Below are 26,617 nucleotides of genomic sequence, written 5' to 3' on the forward strand. Positions count from 1 at the left end.
AGAAAGAGTGGACTGATACATTTGAGACCTAGAAAATACACTAACCATTCTACTAGGCATTGCTAAGAATACCCTACTAGCCTACTTTTTTGATATCCTACTTCATTGGATAAGTATTTGTTCTCTAGTTCATTGGATTGCATGATAAAAGTTTGGTCTTCTATAGTGAAGAACAAATAAGTTATTGAATCACAATTAGTTGCATTTAATTTCTTATTTGCTTTCCCCCTTAAGTAATTGTGGTGTGAATGGTGTGCTACAGTCCTTGAGCAATGTTATTAATTGGTTTGGTAATGGCAAAATTGTACTATTATGTCAGAAACTCAATAGTTATAGTATTTTGTTGCAATGCCAAGTTGTGGATACTGTAACTCTAGTTTTTTGAGTACATTTTTCAATGTACAGTATTTTGAGTTTAGAAATTCATGTTATTTTGAACATTGAGGATAAAACAATGTAGTGTTATTATTACATAATGAAAATAAATAGTTATATGCCCTAAGTACTTATAAATTTTACTTTTCTTTTGCAGGCTAAATACATATTGTTTACAATAACTTTGGATTTTTTCTGAAAGTTGTAAGCTTAGCTTGAGCAAAGTAAGTAAATTTTAGTTGAAAACCTTATAAAACTCTATACTTGTGATGTTGGAAATTGGATTTGTGGTGGTATGTTATGTTGGAGCAAGCGGGTGGCTTGCATGGTGTTATAAGGTGGTTTAAATACATATTGGGAGTGTTTTTCAATTCTTGCAAATGTGAATGAGTATTGTTGATTAGATGTGATGAATATTACTTTATTCGATTTCAATACTTATAAACACTTTATACTTGTGATGTTTGTGATTGGTTTTGTGGTGGGTTGTTGTGTTGGAGCAAGCGGGTGGCTTGCATGGTGTTATAAGGTGGTTTAAATACATATTGGGAGTGTTTTTCAATTCTTGCAAATGTGAATGAGTATTGTTGATTAGATGTGATGAATATTACTTTATTCGATTTCAATACTTATAAACACTCAAAACCATTTCAGTTTATTAAATTATATTTAGTGACGAAAAATTTCGTCACTAAACTATTTTCGGGTAATATAGTGACGAAAATATTCGTCACTAAAACTATTTTAAAAACCATGCAATATAGTGACGAAAATTTCGTCACTAAAACCATTTCTTATAAATTCCCTGTATTTAGTGACGAAATAATTCGTCACTAAAACAATTTTTTGTTGCCATATTTGTGACGAAAAAATTTGTCACTAAAACATATTTTCTGTTTTTATTATTTTCATGACGTTGATACTAACCTGTAACCTATCATTACATTATTCAAACCTCAAATTTGATTAACACAATTATTTCAACAACACTTTTATAAAAATCGATCCATACATTCACAAGTTAAATTAAAACAAGTATCAAATTCAAACTCTTCCATACAATAATTGTTTGCAACACATACAATAACTTAAAATGTTTTATAACAATACAAAAATGTAGCATAATATAATTAAAACCCCTAGAGCCAAAAGATGTCCTCATATGTCTTCAAACAATGCCAAAAGTAATCCCTAAAGTCACCAATAAGAAATCTGCACAAATAAAAATACTATTACATTAAAATTGTAAAGTAAAAACATTAACTATTTATAAAAAAATTTCTAACAATTAGTTTCAAATGATACATAAAAAACGAAGTGTTACCTATAAGTGATTTACTTGAAGATGAACCACCCCCATAGTTAAAACCGTCATCATAACCCTTGCTCCTCAAAAAATTAAGAATATTCTTTTGGATCTCATCTTGCTTAGCTCGTGCCTCTTGCTCCTTAGCTCGCGCCTCTTACTCCTTAGCTCGCTCCTCTTCGTCCCTAACTCTTGCCTCTTTGAGCTCAAGTATCTCATTTTCTAACCGATGAATATACTCTACCGAGGTACTAGATGAGGCAGTGGTTACTAGAGAAGAGAAGGTCTCATGCCAAGTCCTTTTACAATACCAGATTTTTTCTTAAAAACCAAGTTTGAGATTTCTTCTTGTGTAAGGGGAATTGCATTAGGATCTTGACAATGATCCTCTTGCACTTTGAGAATAGTTTCCTCCATTTGAGAGAGGAAAAAAAAAAAAAAACAACAATCAAACATTAATACTACATATGTAATAACTTTACAAACATGATAAGAATGGAATAATAGGGATGGAATGATACACATACATATGTCGCTTCATCGTCATGGTGTATCACTTATTTGTGTTGGATTAAAATGAACATCTTTGTAGACTTTTGCAATTCAGGAACTTGCCGCCATTATTATTTGTCTAATTAATTAACATTCGAATGTTAGTTATTTATAGTTAATTAATCACATGTAATACTAAGATANTAAGTGATTTAACTTGAAGATGAACCACCCCCATAGTTAAAACCGTCATCATAACCCTTGCTCCTCAAAAAATTAAGAATATTCTTTTGGATCTCATCTTGCTTAGCTCGTGCCTCTTGCTCCTTAGCTCGCGCCTCTTACTCCTTAGCTCGCTCCTCTTCGTCCCTAACTCTTGCCTCTTTGAGCTCAAGTATCTCATTTTCTAACCGATGAGATACGCACAGTTTGAGGAGATTGTCGATACAATTCACACAATGAATACACGGGCATGGAATATTACCACTCAAGTCTAAAACCCTCTTGCAGAATCAATAAATGCATTGACCCCTTCAATATATGGATGACTTAATCTGCCATCGGGTGTCTTACCTATTCATCCAACTTTTATCCATGTTTGACTACAATGATAAGATGAATCCTACTTTAGTAAAATAAGAACAAGCATACATAATGTATTATAACATCTAAGTTTATAAGTATTGAAAATCAATATCACATATATGAATGTACAAGTCTATATCTAATACAATACAATATCACATTTGCAATGAAAAACACTCCCAATATGTATTTAAACCACCTTATAACACCATGCAAGCCACCCGCTTGCTCCAACACAACAACCCACCACAAAACCAATCACAAACATCACAAGTATAAAGTGTTTATAAGTATTGAAATCGAATAAAGTAATATTCATCACATCTAATCAACAATACTCATTCACATTTGCAAGAAATGAAAAACACTTCCAATATAATTAAACCACCTTATAACACCATGCAAGCCACCCGCTTGCTCCAAACAACATACCACCACAAAACCAATCACAACATCACAAGTATAGGTGACGAAATATTTTCGTCACTAAATACTGTTTTTAGCGAGGAAAACATTTAGCGACGAAACGTTTTCGTCGCTAAAAGTTTTTTTTTTTATTACCAAATTGGACTTTTAGTGACGAAATTTTTCGTCGCTAAAAGTCGCCAGGACTTTTAGTGACGGGGCTACAGCGACGAAACGAATTTCGTCACTAAAAGTCCAATTTCGTCACTAAAGGTTCTTAGTGACGAAAAACTGGATTTTTAGTGACGAAAATTTTCGTCACTAAAAATACATTTTCTTGTAGTGCCGAACTCAATGCTAGCGTAGCAGAAAACACACAAACCATCCATTGGAACTTGGAAGACCCTGTTGCAAGATTCTAGCTTTCGTTGAAAGCTTAGTAATAATAAGCATCCAACCAACAAATGAATGTTTGGGAATGGCCCAGTTAAACCACAGTAAATGCCACCATTCCATATTACTACCTCTGCTCCTAATTTCATTTCAAATACCAGCACAATCAAATTTATAAGAACCAACCCATTAGGGAGAAATTATTAGTTGATGCATAACTCATAAAAGATATAACCATCAGGTTAAAGGGTTTAACAAGGAGAGAGAAACACCCCTAGTACTTCAAGACCCTCCTTTTTATTTTTTTATTATTTTTTTATAACACTTCAAGGCCCTCCTTATTACATTACTCGATTAGACTTTTGTTCATGTGATATGCCCACTTTGAAAATAGATTCCTTTTGATCATGTAGCCATGAGTCATTCCTTTTGGAGTTGTTGACAGAGGTGGCTGAGGATGAATAGCCTCTGGCTCTGCTGTTACATTGCTCCTTCCAGATGATAGGCGTTTCGCTTTTGGATCTAGGCCACGCACATAGTCAGATGGTTCAGTGCTAGCATGGGTACTACTGCGGGTTGTATCCAAATCTTCTCCAGACATTCGACTAAGGATCTAGGAATGCTGTCTTTGCTTGATCTCCTCATAATGTCAGTGTAAAGTTCTGACATGTCAACTACCTCCAGTCAGCTGAGAACTTTCCCTCTCGATCCTCTTTTGATGCTGGAAGATATTCCATTTCATAGTTGTACTTTGGCAAGCATAAGAACTAGAAATCTAGCAACAAGATAACGCAGAGGACCAAAGCGCTTCTGATATTTCTCAGAAAGTTCCAACACTGCAACAAAGTCGATATACAGACACACGAGGAACGAATACTCAGAAACTAATCAGACATTACTGAACCATGCTTTTTTTTTTTTTTTTGGATAATTATTACTGTAACATGCATGTGATACATAACCATTGACAGAAAGTAACTCGTTCCATTTAATATTTAGCTGGTAATTGTATTCCTGTTTCACTACTCAATCATTAAAAACTAATATAATGGATCAAAGTGCAATCAATATAATTCAATGTTATCAAAGGACTTCTAATCAGACATAACATTAGCTAATTTACAGGCACTCTAAATGACAAAAATATCCTGTATACAAGAGATTCAAAATCAGCATCTTTTTGACAACAAATCATTGCTTTAAATTCAAACACTGCAGAACGAACAATGATTACAGAATAAGAATCAATCTCACTTCTTGGAGACACCAATTAAAATGGATTAGTGCAACAAGGGAGTATATATGTGCATTAACAGGCTAACAAGCAATGGCAGGTCTGGAACTGTGCTAAAAGATCAATTCAATCATGTTTACATGTTTAATAAAAATAGAAAATAATTTGGAAGCAGTATGACCATGCTAATAAAAGAAGAAGAAACACTTCATTTCATGAAAAGCTCACATATATTAACTACCATATGATATAGTGGACTACATCATACATGGATTAATGTTCACTCATTTACCAAAAGAGTCATAGTCACCATAATTAGCTCAAATACAACCATATAGATAATTCTAAAGACTGCAAATAAACTTAGATTCGTAGTTTTGATAGTACAAACACATGTACTTATATGTCACATTACCAAAACAAAATAAGCTTAGGAATTGTTTTGTACCATTGATTGAATTCGAACGATAAATACAAATATCTCCAGCTCCCAAATGGAAAAATATGTGAAATTAATCGTCAACTACATTAGGATAATTTAGTATGCATTGTTGAGGACGTTATTGTCTAGAATTATAAAACAATAATTTATTCCTTTTCCTACTATAGCACCCAATAAAGCATAGTGTGAAATTAACCACAAAATGTATTCACCAATTCTATTTTTAACAAAATAAGTAAGCTTATGAATCACTTCTAGGGTAAATGCCTGACAATGATGTAAGGCAAGCATCAAGTGTCAAACACGCTTACAAGTCTGAAACTTCAAAAGCATGGCGACAAAGCATTTCTTCTTCAAACTTCACTAGAAAGCAAACTTCAAGGAACAAGAAAATTCAAAAATACAGGTGATCCATAAACACGAAAAAACAAAATGCAGGTACTTGTAGCACCAAATTGTGACTGTGCTCTATTTCACTGTGTTCGCTACTTGGAATGTAGACCTGATGTGAAATTAATTGACCACAATACAAGTCGAGATTTTAAAAACAGGCAATTCCAAGGATCATGATTTACCATCACTAACAAAACCAAAATATGAGACTGTCATCCCAAAGTGAATAACACCAGTCTGAATCCACTCAACCGCAAAAACATCTGTAGCAATAAGGCCTCCCTGAAACCAACAAAGACTTTCACTAAGTAAGTAAATACATTTTACTAAAAGCCCATAAAAATTATGGATAAGAAGGTAGTTTAAAATATTAGTCTGAAACTTAAATTTTGCAACCAAAAAAACAAAATAGTTCCTTTATTTGTTAAGTAACGACATGAAAGGAGAAATTGATGCAAATAAAATTGCAACTTGTTAGTTAACCTACCCATAATAACGTATCAAAGTAAAGGGAAACAAAAAACAATAAAAGAAGTAGAAAAAATCATTTTGAAACTGATCTTTTGAGTCGTTCAGTGGCAAGGATATCTGGCCCAAGATATTTGCATCATTTGGAGACTCTTGGTTACGCCAACGATGGTGTCCCAGAATGTTTTCTTGTTGGAAAGAAAATTTCCATAGTCAATAGTGGTGGCAAAATATGGAAGGCAGTCCCGTAATGTTATATGTGGACACTGTGGCGTTAGTGTAGTAGGACTTTTGATGGGGTTGATGTTGAACATCCTATTCATGTTCTCAAAAAGTCTATGCTGAGATGGTCTTATGAATGGAAGACTGCTATTGTCAACATTCATTCCTAACATTTTTTTTTATAGATTTCATTGACTCCGTAAGTATGAGTTTGTAATCATTTAGGTGTAGTCTGGTACAGTGCATACTGATTACCATCTTTCTTTTTATTGAAATTAATATTTATAATAATAGAGTGATTAAATTTTTATGTTAGCTTTTATTGAAATTATTATTAAAAAGAATCAAATCGAAACTGGAAAGAGCTCACTCAATCTAATAGGAAAGAGTATATTAAGCCAATTATGCAAATGATCCAACACAAACTCTAGATGTTTATGTGTATTCCCAGAAGCTAATCATTCCTATAAACTCCAATTATTTTTGCAAGAACATGATCAATCACAAGTCATACAGGAAACACTGAAATTTGAGATTCCATTTTATTCTCTTTTCCCAATACATTCTTAGCAACCAAACAGAGGATACCAAAAGTATGAAACGCATGCAAAATTAAATAACCATAAACAAAACAACCAATCACCAAAACGATAAATAACCATCAAAATCAAACCCCAAACAAACACAAATCCTCACGAAAAATCAATAAAAATGCAAACTTTATCAAATTCTTCTAACAGAACAGAGGGGTAAAAAAAGTCAACTTGGAAAGAACAAACCTCAGAAATGCCATCATCAAGCAATTTTGGTGAAAAAGTGAAGCACAAATCAAAAAAATTTGGGGAAATTTCAAACCAACTCTACAGCACCTAAAATGGGTTTCGATCGTCACCATGTAAAACCCCTTTCCCTGTGCCAGGGAGGTCAATTAATGGTGAGGTCCTTTTTGAAAATGGAGCGAAGTAGAAGAGAGAAGAAAGAGAGCATGGTTGAGAGAGAGAGGGAACGCAAATAAACAATGGATTTTTATTGTTTGGCAAGTACAATTCCCTCACTGGAGCTGGTGAGGTACCGTTCATGGCTTAGGGATCTATTCCTTCTTTTGTGGGTCTTGCTTAGGGTTTTGTTTAGTAATCGTCGCTCTAGATAGGTTCTTGTGAATAGTTTGGACGAGAAGAATTTGAGAGAGAAGAAACTAAAGAGAGAAGCGTAGGCTATAGAAAAACTGAGAGAGCAAAGAAGAAAGTCAGAGACTCAGGAACTGAGTACTCCCCTATCAGAAGATGGTACCATCAAAGTGGGAAAAAATAAAGGAACCATGAGACAAAAGTGCAGTTACATATAATTTGCTACCCTATAATATGAGAATGAGACCATCAAATGGGTGAAAAAAAAAAAAAACTATTGAATACAATAAAAATACAGTTATATGTGATGTTGTTACTGCATAATGTGAGAATAGTACCATAAAATGTGAGACAAAATAAAGAAATCGTCGAATGTGACAATAGTACTGTCACATGTGATGTTGGTACTGCACAATGGGAGGATGATACCATCAAATGTGAGAAAAAAAAATAAAGAAATCACCAAATGTAACAAAAGTACAATCATATGTGGTGTTGGTATTGCGCAATGTGTAGATAGTACTATCAAATGTGAGAAAAAAATAAGGAAATAACAGAATGTGACAAAAGTATAGTCACATGTGATGTTGATACTGTGTAATGTGAGGATGATACCATTAAATATGAGAAAAAAAAATAAGAGAACCACCAAATATGACAAAAGTACAATCACATGTAATGTTAATATTGCACAATGTGATGATGGTACCTTCAAATGTGAGAAAAAAAATAAAAGAATCACTGAATATGACAAAAGTATAATCATATGTGATGTTGATACTGCGCAATGTGAGAATGGTACCATCAAATGTGAGAAAAAAATAAAAGAACCACAAAATATGACAAAAGTACAATCACATGTGATGTTAATACTACACAATATGAGGATAGTACCATCAAATGTGAGAAAAAAAAATAAAGAAATCACCGAATGTGACAAAAGTACAGTCACATGTGATGTTGGTACTGTACAATGTGAGGATGATACCATCAAATGTGAGAAAAAATAAGAGAATCATCAAATGTGATAAAAGTACAATTATATGTGATGTTAATACTACATAATATGAGAATGATACTATCAAACATAATATTTTGATAACTTAATATAGTAGGTTGCCTACTAGTGGTACCTTACCAAAAAAACAAAAAGGGGTATTGCAAAATTACCCATTTATCAAATATCAAGACTCAATATTCTTTTCAATTCTTTTCTTTTAATCTATTTTCTTAGCAACCATATAATAATCCTGCAACTATCAAAACCACCACAGATTTGACCGTCTACATCCAAAGTACTGAAGGCTGAACCCCTCACCATAAACACCTAAATTCATAATCACAAACACTGACAAACTATCTCATACTCTGCAAATATTCCCTCCCAACTTCCGTCACTTTCCCAAGAAAAACAATTCACAAAAAAGAAAGAGAAAATGGGTGAGATTCTTCAAAATGATATAGAAGGAGAGGTGAGGGAAACTAAGAAATTGCTTAGTATTGGGATTTTTTTGGGCTAAATACTCGGGATTAAGATTTGATTTCATACTGTGGTGTTGCTGGGTGTTGGGTGTTGTTAGGTATTGTGTTTGGAAAATAAGAAAGTGTAAGAATTCATAGAAAATAAAAGAAAGTTAGGATTTTAAATATAGAAATTCTTTTTTTTTTCTTTTAATTAATCTTTTCAGAAATTTTGTGTCACATGGATTTTTTTTTTTTTTTTATTAAAATGCTTATGTGACTTTTCAATATTTAACTATTTGGGGAAAATTTTGTGAACGTGTTATGTCAATAATACTACTCTTAAAATATTTAATTTTATAAAAAATTTTAAAAAAATGTTTTAAATTTTTACTCATTTGTTTAAAAAAATTCTCTCAAACTTTGCTTACTTTGGCATTGACAACAGAATAAAGTTGTTTTTCGTTGCACTTTTCTTCTCCATTGATAAAAAATTACATTAATTTATGTTTGGTCAATACCATATTAGAGGTTATTTATGTTTGGTTAAGAAAACAAAATGTTTAAATACCAGTTAGTATCAGTATACCATTTCAAAATTATAATTAATTTATATATATATATATATATAATAGAGATTTATATAACAATAATAAACCTCTAGCTTAACTAACAAATCAAAAGTCGGTGTGCCTTTATGTTAGAATCCCTTTCTCTCTCCCTCGTGTGTGTGTTTGTTTTTTTATTTTTTAAAAGCAACAATGATTCAGCCAAATAATAATAATAATAATAATAATAATACTTAACAAATTAATAATAATAATAATAATTATTATAATAAAAATAATAATATAAAGGCATAAATGCAAAACTGACCCTCTAACTTTCACTGTTTTTCATTTCAATACTCTAACTTTTAGTTTTGTCAATTTAGTCCTCTAACTTTCAATTTTTGTCAATTCAAGACTCTGTTACAACTCAGTTAGTGTTGCCGTTAGATATGCTTGAAACGATGCCGTTTTGCTTTTTTTTTTTTTTTTAAAACTCAGAATTAAAATAAAATAAGAAAAATCTGGAAAAAAAAAAAAAATTAAGGGAACGACATCGTCGTTCCCCTTTCTTGAATCATTGCTTACTTCACTACTTGGTCTCCTCCTCCGGTGGGAACAAAACACCATCAATCACTTGCATCAAAATTCGACCATCAATGTAAATATTTGGGTCAAACAAGTAAGCTGACCCATCTCCTTGCCCGAATTTCACAAAGCCATCAGCTTCTTGAGCCACAACCTTATGTGGTAACCGTAGAGTATCATACCAGACCTTCCCGAACCTCCTCATTGCACTGTACATACCTTCCTCAGTCTGATACTCTGGTATGATATGCTAATATATAATCTGCTCCGGTGCACTAGGCTCACTCAACTAGTCCGTGGTTAATTTAGCCATGGCTTTGTCATTGGGTGCCAAAACCGTCAATACATACACTTCTGAAACCAACTGACCCATCTCGATTGCTAAAGAGGTTAAATTGACTAGAATATCTACCATTTCATTGTAGCCATTGTAATATAAAAGTGTGTGGATAAAGTCCTTGACTTGCTTCATATCGTTGAAGTGGCCATGGGGGCCACCAGGGCCTGGCGTTGAAGCCGAAGCTGGAGCTAGAGAAGGCCCTAGGGCCAGCGCGTCGTAAATTGAAAGCACCGATGGGGTGCGAACTGGGACCGGTGTTGTTGGTTTCTTCAACCGGTGAGTTCTGGGGTCCACCTCCAGGCAAAACAGCAGAGATGGTCTACGGGTTTTTTCTCCAGTTGAAGTCTTCTTGCACGGATCGTTCCCTTAATTTTTTCTTTTTTTCTTTTTCTTTTTTTAGATTTTTCTTATTTTATTTTAATTCCAAGTTAAAAAAATAAAAAAATAAAAAAATAAAAAGAGAAAAGAAAAGAGCAAAACGGCGTCGTTTCAAGCATATTTGACGACAACACTAACTGAGTTGTAACGGAGCCTTGAATTGACAAAAATTAAAAGTTATATGGTACTCAATAGTTGAAATTTGAAAGTTATATGCCTAATATAAACTATTTTCTTCTAGATCAATGGCACATCAATGACATCATGGCACTATTATATGGTACTCAATAGCTGAAATTTGAAGTTTAAACTAACCTTCACGTGGGTTAAGGCAACAGATTGACATGTTGGGCTTTGTGGAGCCTAGTTGTGTTTGATCTGGTTGATGACCCGACCTGACTCTAAATAATGTTGCATGGTTTTTAATGGGAGATTTTCTGAGGCTTAATCCATGGAGCGGAGGCTTGGGCGGAAAATTTTTTGGCTCGTTTTGTAGCCCATTGTGAATCTTGTGCACAGGATATAGAAACCGTTTTTGGTGATTAGGGTTTTGGTCTTCTTGTTGTTTTTGAAAGAGAGAAAAACTGTAGCCGCACTCTGTAATTTTCTGATAATAGTGAAATCCCTGCAACTCTGTGGACGTAAGCAAATTGCCGAATCACATAAATACTGTCTTATGCGTATGATTTTTTTTTTTTTTTTTTGCCGTGTTTTTTCTATATTTTTGTTTCTCACAGGTTGGGAATTTCGAGTTGAATTCCACATGACAGACACACAAAACAAAGAGGAAAAATAAAAAAGAATTAGAAAAGTTAAAATGAACTAAAATAGAAGACAAAACAGAAGGCATCTAGGTAAGAGAGCAAAGAGAAAGAAGAAGGAGAGAGGAGGAGCTCACCGAAACCTGGGAATTATAATTTACAACTGTCAACATGGAGCAGAAATGGAGGCAACAACATTAACGTGAGCAGCAGTAAGTTACTAAGAGATGGCTTTCTACATTTTAGATCTAAATTTGGTTTTGTTAGTGTTTCGGTCCGGTACATATTTTTCGGCCAGAATCCAATATTTTATCTAAAATGGACGAAATGACCTGCAATGATCTAGTATTTAAATCGGAAATGAAACAAAAGTTTTTTTGTACTGGCAAAGGTGGAGGAATGAAAAATATCGACCATACCGATCAGTACAGTACATAATTAATTCTCTTGCAACAAAAATATCTATATCTACATTTATGTTTTATTAAATGTATGATTACTTATTTGACAATAATGCAGGATTAGTTATTTAATTTTATTTGTTGTTGCCTTACAAATCTATAAACTATTAATAAGTTTTTAGACTATTGTAAAATATAGATGTATCGTATACTAAATTGTATGTATCTGGTATATAAAGAAAAAAAAATTAGTCATTTTATTTTTTACTTCCTGACCCACGATAAATTCCTAACTCCGCCAATGTTAACTTTCCTATAAAAAAATCCTAGAGCCATCACTATCAACCACAATTAGAACATGACATGTATCCCGTCATATGCAATGCACATAACTCAATTAATTAGTTGGATTAAGTGAGTCATATGTATTGCACATTGTAGGAGTAGGACACATATTATGTTCCTATTGGTAGTTGAAATATATTTGGAGTCAAACTTTATTCGTAGACGTATACAAGTAAGTGTAAATAGATTTGAAAAAAAGTAAAATGAATTGGAAACATCTTTCCCCTGTACCTGGGTTGTCCTTCTATACATTGCTTAAAAACCTAATTGGTGAATTTTGACCAAATTATTTTCTAAAAAAAAAAAAGCATTTGTATTTCCTGGGATTAACCAATGTCCTTACCTTTTTCTTCTTCCATTATTTAATACCTCCCATCTCCTCTAACATTTCCTACACGTATTTCTCCTGTTTTTTTTAATCCACTCTTGAGATTCATCCAACTCCCCAATCCCCATTGATAAGCTTTGCTTCTTTTATATGCCAATGTGTTTTAGTTTTTGAGTAAAAAAAAAAAAATGCCCAAAGAGAATTTATAATATTTTACAACATGAGCCCGCCTATGAACACAACAATTCTCACACATAATTTCACAACTTGGTGATTTGTGTGATAGTGAGTAGTTAACGTAAAGTGATAGGTCACACAAGACAGAAAATGTCCATCACTCATAACTACACAAATTAGCATGTTGTGAAATTGACTGTATAATTGGTTGTCTTTAAGATTATTCTTACAACATGAAACAAAATAAGCAAGTACATAGTTTATTAATCAAAGTGATTTGATGTATATAAGTGGTAGGACGTCTTATGATGAAGTTACGCCAACATCTAAACTTGAACTTAAAAAGAAATATCATTCCAAAGCCCCATTTCTTCATTTTTGACATATTCAAGTTCTTCAAAATTTGGTTGAGCATGAGGAACTTTTTGAACTCCCTCCAACTCTATCATGATCTCTATCATCGTAGGTCGTTTCTTTCCATGCAAGTGCAATCATCTTTTTGCAACGTTAGCAATTGTCATGATGTCATCTGTATTACCATCCTTCATAACTTGGGTATCAAGTATATCAAAGAGATGATTCTCTTTTAGTGAATGAATGAAATATGTAGCAAGATTCCAAGCTTCTTGTGATCTCTTTGAAGAAACTGGTTTTTCTCCTATTAAAAGCTCAATAAGGACTACTCCAAAACTATAAAAATCACTCTTTTTTGTAAATTGGCTTGTTTGAAAGTATTCTGGATCCAAGTACCCAAATGTACCATATACCAATGTGGTCACACGAGTTTGGTCAATGGTCATTGATTTTGAAGTCCCGAAACCTGCTACTTTTGCTCTATATTTGCCATCAAGGAGTATGTTTGACGATTTTATGTCTCGATGGTAAATGGGTAGTAAAGCTGTTAAGTGTAAGTAAGAAAGAGCTCTTGCAACTTCTGTGGCAATTCTTAAGCGCATGTCCCATGTTAGCAATGGAAATTCTTCATTTTCTTCATGGAGATAATGAAAAAGTGTGCCATTGGGAATGAATTCATAAACTAACAAAGGAACTTATGTTTCTAAACAACACCCAAGTAGTTTAACCACATTTCTGTGGTTGATTCGAGAAAGAATGATAATCTCATTAATGAATTGTTCAAGATTTCCCTCATCCACTGTGTTGCACTTTTTAATTGCCACAATTCTTGCATCCACTAACATTCCTTTATAAACTATACCTTGTCCATCCTTACCAAGAATTCTATTTTCATTAAAATGGTTAGACGCATTTTCTAACTCCTTTGAATTGAATAATTTTGTCTTTTGAATATTGTTTTCATTTGAAGATAATTGTTCTTGTAATAATAAACCACCATTCCTTTTGAAGAATTTTTTCTTAAGCTTGATTTCCTTTCTTTTCTTTATCACTTTGTATAACCACCATGTAATAAGGAGTAGAAACAATACCCCAAAGCTTGTACAAATAAATAACTGCAAACAACAAACAAATAAAATAGAAATATCAGATAAACCTAAAATTGGGTTATATAAAAATATGAATAAGTGTAAAATAGATTTGAACAAAAGTACGATGAATTGGAAACATTTTCCCCACATTTTAAAATAATTTACTAACGTTTTTTTTTTTACAATTAATATTGTTAGTCCAGCAATTAAGGAAATGGCACACGTGGCATGAATGTGTGTTTTAATAAATATGTATAAGTGGCAACATGGTATTGATTAATTTATCCTTCATCAATTACTTAAAAGCTTATGAGAATGAATCGTAGAGTCATCTAATTAAAGCATATGAAGACCACATGGTATCTGTTTGGTTTGCGTGTCCATGTCCCACCTTCGCGTTCTCAGCTTTTTTTTTTTTTTTTTTTTTTTTTTCAGCCGCATTATTTGACTTATCAGCCACATCAGTGAGTCCCGTGCACTGTTTATGGGACCCACAAACTTTACTTTTCAACAATTTTTTCATTAAAAATGGGTCACACATCACTATTTGCACATTTAAAAATTATTTTATTACAGTGTTTTCAATTTTCAGTTTTAGCAAAATAAGTTCTATCCAAACGAACTCATAGTGTGCGATAGAATGAATCGTAGAGTCATCTAATTAAAGCACATGAAGAGCACAGTGTGTGCAAACATTTATTTGAAGAAGAAACGTATTGCGATAACTGTCAAAGTTGAGTATAAATAGAGGTCGGTTTTTCTATATATATATATATATATATAAAAGGACATGCACACTTTTTTTTTTCTTTTTTTCTTTTTTTTATGAAAGAAAAATGGGTAGGGGGGCGAACAACGTGGCAATCCTACTCAAGCATGATTATGGTAGTACTCTACCCGTTGGGTCTGGGACCCTGCTGGGGTGCAAAAGGACCACAAAGAGCCATAGCTTTCCAGCCCCACGAGGGATACTAGTGAACCTTGAGCTGTTGAGGGAGGCAACCCAAGTGAGTTCATATTCGGACTCAAACCTTGGACCTCACACTCACCGCATCTTATGCATCACCCAAGATCACTAGACCACACCCTTCGATGGTAAAGAAAAAAAGGACATACACACATATCAACTAAAATCCAGACCCATTCATGAGCAATTGCATAGTTATCCCCCATGTTTGTAAGCGCTTCATCGCCTCTCATGTGACTATTTAGGAGTAGGAGTAGGCTCTTGTAACTTAATCAATTAATCTTTTGTAATCTAGGCACTTTTAATCTTAATATTTAGTTCATTGTTTTTTTTTTTTCCTGAGAAAGCTTTAGTTCATTGTTTGTAGTCCACTTTATTATCAATAAAGTTATATATTTTGTTCCTCAAAATTTGGTTGTTTTGTGCATTTAAAGTTATATTAAGTTAGGTAGTGGTCAAGCCTAATCCTTTTAGTGTGAAGTCCTGTGAGGTATCATAGTACGAACAACCCAGTTATTTTAGTTTGTAGTCCAAACAAATATGTTCTCACAATATCCCACAGCCTAAATAAATAAGTGTTAGCTCCTACTTAATTTCTTAGGCAAAGGGAAATTTAACTAATAGGTACTTGATTTATTTTATCATTTTTTCAGGTAACAATACAATGATGTATTGTGTTTCAAAGGAGAAAATGGGCAAATGCCCTTTTCGCGCAAATGGCCCTTTTTTGAAACTCGATTTGAGATAAATCAAATTAGGCCTTATAGCGGCGTTTTTAAGAAGCCTACAGTGATGTTTTAAGGACCTGTAGTGGCGTTTTGTAATTCGACCTCCACGAAGTCGAGTTATAGGTAAAAAATTAAAAAATTAAAAAATATAACTCGACTTCATAGAGGTCGAGTTACAAAACGCTACTATAGATCCTTAAAACGTCACTATAAGCTCCTTAAAATGTCATTATAGGGCTCTAGAATTTTTTATTTTTTATTTTTTAAACTCCACTTATCTCAAATCGAGTTATAAAAGATGGGCATTTCTCTAATTAATTTGAGAAAGAGGGCAAAACGCTACAATTTTTTCCGTGTTTTAAATGGCATAGTAAAGGGGTTCAAAGTTTGGGACATTTTGTCACCCAACAAAAGTTTCTCCCTAATCTAATTTTGCAATATGTCCCTGGGTAGTCTTGCCTTAAATGAGCTTAAAAACCTAGTTGACAGATTCTTACTAATTATTTTAAAAAACAAGTATTTGTTGGGAAGATAACACCTTGGGGAGCTTCAAAATGAGTTGTTAATATAACATATAGGGCATCACATAACCCAAAAGACTTAAAACCTTTGATTTTGGGCTTAACTATATTATATTAACCACTCCCTCTTGACATTCCTATTCAATGTAGAACTTCGGTCACATGTATATATTCCTAACAATCTCCCCCTTATGTGTGAATCTCAAAGTTTTATATCCGTAGCAAGTTTTCAAGAAATTACTCGAGTTCCTCTTTGTGGGCATTGACCAAGCAGTGCTTGCTCTTCCAAGCCTATGGCCTTTTTCCATGACTAGAACATCCATGAGTGTAGACACCTCATTTTGTACTCCTTATAACTTAAGCCTCATTCCCCAATGACAACATCATTAGAAGGGTCTATGATTGGTCTAGGGCTTGGCTAAAGAAACTCTTTAACTTGAAGGATGTTTGGGAAGAAAAAAACCTTACATAAACTCTAGGCATGCTTACGCGAGCTCTTTGCCTATGCACGCATGCTTCAACCATGCGGATGCACCCTTGAGCATGCGTACAAAGTTAATACCACATCAGCTAGGAAAAGACATGCACCCCTCTTTGAACACTAAAAACACCACGAATCTACTCCAAAAAAGTGATTCAAAGAGAAGCTTTTTACTTCAAAAAAAAAATCCTAAATTTAAAGTTCTTGGTTTGGACCTATTCAGGTCTAAGCCCACTAGTTAAACTTACTAACCCTTTCTAGGTATTTTTTTTGTAGATTGATTAAGGAAACAGTCAAAATCAAAGCTCCATGAGGTCTTTGTTTGAGATATAGTTCTTCCTTTTCTTTTCATTTCTTTCAAGTTCTTTAAAAAAAAAAAAAATTATAGCCTTAATATCCTTCTGTGTAGCTTAGGTTTCCCACTTTAATAATTTGAAGCATGATAGGTTAGATAGGATGTAATCTTTGTGCGTTGCCTGCTATGTGTTTCTTGGCAAGGATGCATGCACATGCTCATACATGCACATGCATGTTCAACCCAGAAACCCAGATTTGTTTATATTTGATTTTCTTTCTGATTTTCCTAGTTTATGTCCATGTTTAGGTTCTGTTTAAGTCTTTTATGCATGATTAGGTTAGTAGTTGGTAGCTTAACATGTTTTTAACACTATCTTGTTTTGAATTAGAGACTATGCTTGGATAAAGACATGAGCCTTCCTAAGAACATTATCATGCATTTGATGCATAGGTGCTATGATTGCATGATGCACTGAGATAAGTAAAGGTAAGGCATGCATTACAATATGAACATGCATATGAACTTGAAGATGAATATGATATATTTGATAAACATGAAATGAATATGATGAACATTTGTGAGTATGATGGTTTAAGGATGATATGCTTGCTGCCTTATTACTGCCTTGAGATAATGACATGCTTGCTCCCCTTGTGTTATGTGATGTGTTATGCCATGAGAAAGAACATGAAATGCTTAGATATGAATGTTACGTTATGCATGTGGATGTGATGAATGCCATGTCTAAATGTATGTTAGGATGTGGTTAGATGCCATATGATGAGATGGATGATGAATATGAGATGTATATGATTTGCCATGCTAAGATTAACTAGGGGTATGTATGCTAGGGTAGGATTAATATGTTTGTGTGTGTGTGTGTGTGTGTCTGTGTAGGATAGTTTATTAGAGGACCATTTTATTGAATTAGGATATAAAACACAATTAGTGGAGGTCGACCCATGGGTTGGGTAGAGTTTGGTGCCTAACATCTTTCCATCTTTGTATCTTAACACCGAACACAAACTCTGATAGATCATGCCTTTTATAAGGGGCATATACATGGCTCCTAGACCTAATCTAGGTGGCGATTCCATGAACCCTTCGTCATCAATTTGCTCGACTGAGGCATATTCCCTAGAGTCTGGAAATTGTGCATAGCAAGTGTTAGAGTCATATTTTCTATGTAATTGGTTTATCCTTTGGTAAAATGCACTTTACTTGTAAATTAGGTAATCTAAGTTGGATTTGATACATGTCAAGTTGTTGTATTAAAGACATAAGAAACGATCCAATAAAAAAGTGAAGAAAAGCTATTTTACTGAAACTCGATAGAAGGCATCTATCAAGATTTACTGGGCAAGCTCAACACTAGCTCGATACTAACTCAATCTATTGAGCTTTATGAATTCAATAATTTCATATCTGAATTTCGGCCCATGTTGATGTATTTGTTTAGGGTTTCTTCTCTCACAACCCTAGACATATATAAGGCTTATTTTAAGAGCTGTCACACACGGATAAAGAGACCAAGCTGTGAGAAGCTACTGCGTTTGTAAGCCATAGGGTTTTTTAACCAAGTGTTTTTTGATCTTCATTGTTTATGAAGTGAAGAACTTTGCAGCCAACAACAATCATTCAAGTTGCTGGAGTTAGTTACGTACTGGGATCTGTGCAAACAGTTAGTCACAGATTGAAGATTTGTGCATTAAAGGAAAGAAGGCTACTACAAAATCAAGTCAATTGGGTATTTTGGGATAGGCTAGGGGAGTGGTAAGATTCATCATACTTATAACCGCTTGATTATTGATTAGTGGATTCTTGAGAGTGGTGACCTTAAATTCACCCGGTGTAGTTTTTCCTTGCAAAAAGTTTTCCTTATTTGTCAAAAAATACCTTGTCAATTTAATTTCTGCTGCATTTAGTTTATTTGGTGATGTGTTGGTGCCTCTACGATTTGCATGTAATTTGACTTAATTAATCAACTTAGGTAATTGAATTAATTTATTGGGGTCAAGCTATCTTAACCCAACAGCAAGGAGAGTAAAACAAAAGATCAAAGCACAGTGGGTGTGAGACTTGCGCCCACAATGAGCCTTTCGTATGTCATCCATGGGAATCACATGTAAACCCGCATGCTCATCCATGAGAACCGGCCTATACATTCTTGTCCATTGGAATTGCGTGCTTCACTCTGATCTAGCACCATTGGAATACTGCTTTGTGTTTAGACTTTTTTAGGATCTTTTGTGTGGGCCCTTTAGGCTTGCTTTGTCCCTATTGGGAAAGGGACCCTGAACAATCTCACCACCTTTGTTGCACACCACTTAAGCTCTGTGCTAATGATGGAAAAAGCCAATAGGCAATGGAGGAGCAAGTAAGACTTGGTCAAATCCCATAGGGAGGCAAAGACTCACAATAGAGTATTGCCAATGGTGCTAGATTATGGTGAAGTGCATGGTTCCAATGGATAGGAATATAGAGGCTGGTTTCGATGGATGAGTGTGTGGGGTTGACACGTGGTACTTATGGATAGCGTACAAAAGGCCCATGGATGACGTGCTGGTGATGGGAAAAACCCATGGCAAAGGGGAGCAAGTAGGACTTGGTTAAAACCCACAAAGAGATAGAGACTCACACATGAGGGGAAGATAGTTGGAAATACATGTGTTAGTTAAGTCCCATTTAGAATAAAAACAACAAGAGGGAGTGATTAATATAACATAATTGGACACAAATTCATAGGCTTAAGTCTTTTGAATTTAGTAGTATCCATGTATATTATATTAACTACTCAATTGGAAACACCAAAAAGTACCAATCAAGTTTAGCTACAAGGCTTTTCACGTCCACTCTTAAACTTATTTTTTATGGGATCCTCTCGTAATCTTAATATAACAGTAAAGCTTACTTTAAAATTGTATATAGTAATTGATTCAAAAATCTAAATTAAATGAATTAAGAATTATACAACTTAATAGGGAAAACTTGTCTTTCTCCACAGATTTCTAATATTTGATAATAGACAATATTGTGATTTTAGTGAAATTTTAATTAGAAAAACAGTAATGCAATTCAACTAAAATTATGAAACTATCAATTTATAGGATGCATAATCCTTTAGTGATAGATTACTAAAAGAACAAAAAATTAAAAGCTAATAGATTCTTCATCTTCTACACGGGCATGTAATTTAGTAAACTAAAAGTTTATATATCCATGATCTAGCTCGGAAAGGTTTGATAAAGTCATTCCCTGTCATGATCTATATTGAGCTGAGAAAAGCCAATAAACTAAAAGCACAAATCCATTTGCCAAATAAAAAGAGAAGTAAAGATAGATGCTTATTCACTCATAGAGAAAGATCCACAAATCCATTAAAAAAATTTAACTAAAAAATAAAAAGAATTCTACGACAATTAAATGGAAATTAGAAAGAATTTATCACCATGGAGTTACGATCGATGACAGTTGTTCAGTTCCTCTTAAATGTCATGAACCTTAAGCTATAGCACCTCTTAAGTCACATTATCATGATCTTGTTATTATTTTTACTTTATTCATTTTCCAAAATTTAAAGGCATGCCTACAGTGCATTTAAAAAAGAAAAAAGAACATACCTATAATGGCTATCTTTGGTAGAGATTTTCGCCTGTAGCAATTGTAACTGCCTACTGTATTCCCACAAACTGACATGTTAATTAGGGAAATCATTAGTACTAGAATTGTATAGGCTCTTAAGCATTCTTTCTCCAACATGGGGTAACATAAGCAGACCATAAACATAAACAGAAACTCAGCAACAAAAAATAAAGAAATAAACAGAAACTACCGAAAAATGTTGATGGCTCAATCAAAAGCTAATTAGAGTGAAGGACGTGGATAGGCTGACATTAAAAAATATAAGTTGTTAACCCGTGCGATGCACAAATAACTTTTAGCTCAAAATGTTAACATGTCCAAGTCTAAATATTTATCTAATTTCGACTATTTTAAAGTTAAATAATCTCCAATATGAAATGGAGAGAAAGTAATTAAACATCTCATATGACAAATTGTCAAAATTTTAAAGATTGTTAAAAATGAGAAACATTCAAATTTTATATAGTAATATATTACATAATCATAACATGCTATTACACAAATACAATTCCTTGGTAAATGTTAAGATAGATGACAACTATTTTATATTATCTTGAGTAAAATTTAGCCCCACAATTGTAGTGTATCACATAAAATTGGAACTGCAACCATGTAGAAAGAGAAAATTAAAATTAGATATAATAACAAAATTCTTTTACACCACAATAGAACCAAGAGAATTATTATAATGCATAATCCAATATGAGTATAAGGCTAGGAGTTGTACTCTACATTATTGCAAGAAAAAAAGAAAAGAAAAAAAAAAGAAAAGAAAAAAAAGAAGAAGAAAAGAACAAATCTAGAATAAAGAACAAATAGAGAGCATATCTAATTAAGAAATCAAACAGACAAAATTCTAGTAGTGAGGAATAATTAAAATTGTAACAAAATAAATATAAAATAACACAACTTTACCGTCAATATGATTTCCCTACATCTACATCACGCCCAATTACTCTGTATTTTATTGGCTTTCATGGAAACTAAACCCAAAAAAAAAAAAAAAGAAAAAAAAAAAAGAAGAAGAAGCTTAAATCAATTTGCTATGTTTCTTAATCCAGTGTACTCAATCAAGTATTCTTGTGCCAACAGTGAGATGCTCCATGGACCAAAGTGGATGCTTTGTAATTTTAGTCCATTGTTGATTTTTGGTTGCCAAATTCTCCATGCATTGCAGTAAAAATTTCTGTGTCATTTGCTGTACTCAAACATGAATTCAATTACTCCCTTGAGAAATAAAGAGTGAACATCCTGAAGTCTAGGCCATAGTATGCAACTCTCCCAAATCTAACAGATTGTATAACATGCCAAAAAGATAACCAACTAAGAATAGAATAATATAGAAACAACGTAACGAACATGTTTCTTAGTTTAGAGAGAAAGCAACGTACCATTCCATTGCAATGACTACCATTAACTTCTTCAACGTATTTTCACCTTTAAATTAAAAACAACAAAATTAAATGAAACCTTGATTATGTGAGGTAGTCAGGTCAGGTTTATTATTAACCCATATTTGTCAAGTGTAACATTGGAACTATCAGATGACATATTCATTTACTTTTCTTTGTGTGATGGCAAAGCATATTCTGATAGCTAATTAATAGCATTATAGTGAGATCTAAGTTGAAGGTAAGGAAACATGTCTATGAAATAATAGGCAACTTTTGACTTTAGATTAACATATAAACATAATTACATGACATGTAACTTGTCCAACAGGCAACTATGGAGCACTTCTCTTTGAAGGAAACCACACCCTCTGCTAGGTTTCACTTGGCGGTGGGAGTGAATAATTGGCATTATCATCATTCCCTGCAACTCAAACTCAAAAAAAAATAAGAGTCAGAGAAAAAAGGGACTCTCTCCTATAATTGAAACACTTCAATTTGGCTTAGGTATCATCACAAACACTTAGGGGTGATGAGGTTGGACTCTTTTCATATGCTATGCACTAAAGTGCTAGCTATTGTAGACAACCTGGGATGATGATAAACACCGTTTCCCCTTGGATCATGACAATAGAAACAACCTACAACATCTAACATTCCATGAGGTAAAAGAGATGACAATCCAACTACAAATTGTAGACCACTGAATTCATTTGATGTCAAGCTTTACATTCAGACTCAATTGCAAGTTGGACTACAAATATCAGTAGCATAATCAATGGAAAATTATATAGCAAAGTATAATTCCAAGCCAAAATTTGATTCTAAGGAACAACATATGATCCAACTCAGATTTTTGTAGGAGAAGAAACGACATTTTTTTCCTATCTTTTTATCTTATTCTTCCCTCAAATGTGAAGAATAAATTAAAATTTTGAAACACAACAAAGATGAAAAAATTAATGTATAACTAATGTGACTTCCTCCATTGACAATAATGTGAGTTAAATATAAATAAGCAGAATCTCACCAACATGTTTAATATAACCACAAATCAAACACTTACCCAACAAAACTTTTTTAATGTAAATAAGCAAGATCTCACCAACATGTTTAATATAAACATAGGTCATGCATTTAGCCAACAAAACTTCCTAAGAGCAAAACCTTAAAGACACATCACAAAAGCAAACAACAACAAAATTACAACTCAGAAGAGAAACATAACAAACAAAAGATCCTAGAGAGTTAAGAAAAATTACATCTCAACACAAGCAATTAACAACAAAATTACTAAATTTCATAACTTTGTTTTATCCACATAGCAAAAAATAAATTCTAGAGCCTATAAATATGGCCACATACCAAAACTATCAACCAAATTATAGCACACGTTAGGATATAAATATCAAGCAACCAAGATGACCAATATTTTAGTGAAATAAAGTAGAAAAGTGCATTCATGATCAATTGGAACAAATCATACTTAAAAATCAAGTTCTAATCTACTTCCAAAACGTATTTAAACAAATGATTAAATGCATTAAGTACTAATCAAATTAAATAAAAGATCAAAAGAATAGTAAATGTCACATCTCCTTAACAATTTAACCATTACAAACTCTCTATGAAATCCATATATCAAAGTGTAGGTGTCAAAAATATCCCTAGATACACAGTACTTAAGTATGCAAGTTATGTTGAGTGCAATATGATAGAGGTTTAAACTAATTTAATTCAAAGGTATAGAACTACAAAATCTCCATATAAAGATAACTAAAACAATTTATTTATTTTTAATCCAATAACTAAAATAATTTCAACAATTAAAAAATTAAGAAATAGGCATTAATAGTTATCAATTCCACTATGAGACGACAAAAAAAGGTTTTTTTTTTTTTTTTTTTTTAAATCAAGGTGATAAAAACTTGCCAAATCTTAAAAAAGGTTTTTTTTTTTTTTTTTTTTTTTTTTTAAATCAAGGTGATAAAAACTTGCCAAATCTTTTGGAATCAAATCTTGTCAATAAAAAAACTACAACTACAAATATTCCAACTTACAAACCTCAAAGGTGTGCCAATATTTGTACAGATATTCCACATATTTCTTTGTTTGATTATGTTGGAATCTTAGAATTGAACAACAAATAAACCAATAAAATCAACATATTTATACCAAATCCCAAAAGCAACAAAACTGCTAGTCTGCTGCAAACAATCCAAGCCAAGAAATCAACGACAACTCAAAAGGATTTTGTGAATACAACAGAAGGCCAAAATTTATATCAATATGGGAAAAAGAAAGAATTGAATCCAAAAATTATGTACCATCTGTCTAAAGAGAAATTTCATCAAACACATGGCAGGCAACCCTTTTCAAAATCCTCCAATCGTGCCCTTATTTTTCTCATCTTTCTAAGTCTCTCAAACCAATTTTAAATTTGAAACCTTAATCAAAACCAATTCTAGGCTACATATGTAAATCAAAACTAAACAATTCATATCAAATTTTTTGAACATAAGAAAGTACCTTTAACTGATGTCCTGTCAGCGGTATTACGGTGGTGGGATGCCGACTGAAAGTGAGTGTTGGCTTGAAAATGTTGGCAGCCCTCAAACTTCTCTCTCCGAGTGTCTATTTCTTCTCGATGTGCCTTAAAGATGTTTTTCTTGCTTTGAGGCTTTGCTTGAAAATAGGTAAAAACTTGTATGGAGAAATTGTCACAAAGTTTTTGCAAGAAATAAAGTGCAAAGAGAAAAATTGAAAAATTGATTTTTGTTTTTATTAAAAACATATACATGCTGATATGTGTACGTAGACTGCAAGAGTGACATGCATCCAGTGGCGGCTCTAGGAATTTTGTTTAGGGTGTTCCTTAGGAAGCATAAATTACCCAATCTTATTTCTTTTTAGCCTTTAGGTAATTAGGTTTGATTCAAAGTTATTAATTTCATTCTGTTCCGGTTGAAAAACATTGTGCCGATAAAAAAACTGAGTAATGCACCCTATTCCACTTTGGAAAAAATTTCAGGTCTTTCCGGTCTATTTCGGGTGTTTCGGTAAATACTGGCCAAAATTCAAAATTCAGTCGGCATGAAGTTTGTGCTAAAAAAAAAAAAAAAATTGTTCTTAAAACCAAAACAAATTTGCATTCTGTAAACCAAAAAACCTCAATAGGAAAAAAAATGAAATGAAAAGAAATGAGCAAAGGTACTTGTACAGCTAAAAAAAATGGCATTGAAAAATTTGAGATTCAAAACTTGAGAAGAGGCACTGACACACTGGTACTGGTAGAAGACATAAGAGTTACGAACAGGGAGGAAGGCAAAACGTAGATGTAAAAGTGTAGATGAAGATGTGATAAAATTTTCTTTTTTGCTTGAAATACCCCAATATATTGTTAAGTTGATCAAATTGTGGACCAAAATTTAATTTTATTAGCATAAAAAATTCAGGGTGGTCCCAAAAAAAAATTTTAAAGGTAAATAATTATAAAATTTTAAATTATTATATATAATTTTTTTTTTCAGGTTAGGGTGGTCCTACGACCCCACCCTAGCCATAAGGTGGCGCCGCCACTGGTTGTATAGGTACCTTTGTTCATTTCTTTTATTTTCATTTTTTTTTTCCTTTTGAGATTTTTTGGTTTACAGAATACAAATTTGTTTTGGTTTAAAAAACAAAATTTTTTCTTTTTTAAAGCACAAACTTCATGCTGGCCAAATCTGGAATTACGGCCTATATTTACTGAAACACCTCAAAACACCCGAAATAGACCGGAATGACCCGAAATTTTTTCCGAAGTGGAAAAGGGTGGGTTACTGTTCTAATTTGTATACCGGCACAGTATTTTTTGGTCGTTACGGCCGGAACAGGATGGAATTAATAACTTTGAATCAAACCTAATTACCTAAAGGCTAAAAAGAAATAAGATTGTGTAATTTATTCTTCCTATGGAACACCCTAAAAAAAATTCCTAGAGCCGCCACTGTGTACAGCCAAAAAAAAAAATAATCGTATTAAGAAATTTGAGACTCAAAACTTGAGAAGAGGCACTGCCCTACTAGTACTGGTACAATACACAGAAGTTACGAACAGGGAGAAAGGCAAAACGTAGATGTAAAAGTGTAGATGAAGATGTGATAAAATTTAACAGTATGAAGTGTAAAAATTGAGGAGACAGAAAATGTGTATGGTTAAGAATAAATAAATAAAATTAATTAAAAATTAGAAGTAAGTAATATATGTCTGGTGAGGAAAAATAATACTGTAATAAAAAATAATAAAAGATTGAAAATTGTGTTGTATTAGGCAGTGTACTTAGTCGAAGGAATCAAGTCACTACCTAACCTGTAGTAATTTTATTATAAATTTT

The 26,617-nt window shown here is 33.0% G+C and overlaps 1 long non-coding RNA gene and 2 pseudogenes across 1 annotated transcript; all 3 read right to left on the minus strand.

Annotated features, from left to right (window-relative positions):
- Positions 1-3,745: 3,745 nt before the first annotated feature.
- Positions 3,746-7,634, minus strand: LOC112036207 (uncharacterized). The gene is made up of 3 exons (XR_002885614.2): positions 7,095-7,634; positions 5,808-5,907; positions 3,746-4,392 (listed from the first exon to the last, which is right to left on the minus strand). It is a non-coding gene; the product is annotated as an uncharacterized LOC112036207 (long non-coding RNA).
- Positions 7,635-10,043: 2,409 nt separating this feature from the next.
- On the minus strand, positions 10,044-12,623 carry LOC112036196 (fasciclin-like arabinogalactan protein 16; annotated as a pseudogene).
- A 484-nt stretch (positions 12,624-13,107) lies between these two features.
- Positions 13,108-15,387, minus strand: LOC112036197 (wall-associated receptor kinase-like 10; annotated as a pseudogene).
- Between the last annotated feature and the right edge of the window lie 11,230 nt (positions 15,388-26,617).

The sequence above is a fragment of the Quercus suber genome, unplaced genomic scaffold, assembly GCF_002906115.3.
Source record: "Quercus suber isolate HL8 unplaced genomic scaffold, Cork oak 2.0 scaffold_207, whole genome shotgun sequence".
NCBI lineage: Eukaryota > Viridiplantae > Streptophyta > Magnoliopsida > Fagales > Fagaceae > Quercus > Quercus suber.